At 38.6% G+C, this 792-nt stretch overlaps 1 protein-coding gene across 3 annotated transcripts in view; it reads right to left on the bottom strand.

Moving 5' to 3' along the window:
• The window catches only part of LOC106871492 (SUN domain-containing ossification factor), a 115,235-nt gene that overhangs the window by 32,392 nt on the left and 82,051 nt on the right, over window positions 1-792 (bottom strand). The gene's annotated exons all lie outside the window — the stretch shown is intronic.

The raw sequence follows: 792 nt of genomic DNA, 5'->3' as shown, positions 1-792 counted from the left end.
AAATCACAGTTTAAAATACAGGCAATTCAAATTTTTGGCCTAAATCCCAGCAATAAATGTGTTTATGAAGAGAAAGATATTGAAAGACATCAACATGTCAAACTGACAAACAAATGAGATGTGCTAAAAATAACAACTAAATAGGCCTTAAATCATGCACCAAATTTTTTTTTGTTTTGTTTTTGCATAATCATATGAATTCCTATGTGTAAAACACAAATTTGCAAAACTTTCCTGAAAATTCCAAAAACTGAGTTACGAGGGCTTATATCGGGGTACTTAAAGCAGAATTCCATCAGATGACCTTCCTGATGCCAACCACTTTACAGAGTGTACTGGCTGCTTTTTTCCTGGTTGCCTTATAATTTGCAAGACTTGTTAGAGGCTTAAAGTGGTGTCTACAAGTAAAGGAGGATAGAAGAGAGAGGGTGAGATGATTCTAGACAGGGTGAGAAGAGGGGATAAATACAATGAGAGGAACAGATTTATAGTTGTGAGAGGATGGTAGTGAAAAGCGTAACAGAGGAAGGTGCCCCAGCATGGCCACAGCTCATGAGCTGAAACTAGATAAAATGAAAATGAAAAATGATAGAAGTCAGATGTTAGTGAGAAAGAAAGGGGCAGAGCAAAAAGGTGATAAGCTGGCTGGTATAGGGTGCGTCTAGGGTTATCCTACATTATAAGGACAGGTATGAATGAACAGTGTAAGAAGAAGAGAATGAGAAAGGTAGAAGCAAAGAAGGTTGGCACAAAATCTGGAGTCATTGAAGGGGGGAAAGGCATGGGGGGGGG

Source organism: Octopus bimaculoides, chromosome 1 (genome assembly GCF_001194135.2).
Source record: "Octopus bimaculoides isolate UCB-OBI-ISO-001 chromosome 1, ASM119413v2, whole genome shotgun sequence".
NCBI lineage: Eukaryota > Metazoa > Mollusca > Cephalopoda > Octopoda > Octopodidae > Octopus > Octopus bimaculoides.
The sequence above is the reverse complement of the archived record's forward strand: the minus strand, read 5'-3'. Positions and strand labels throughout refer to the sequence as shown.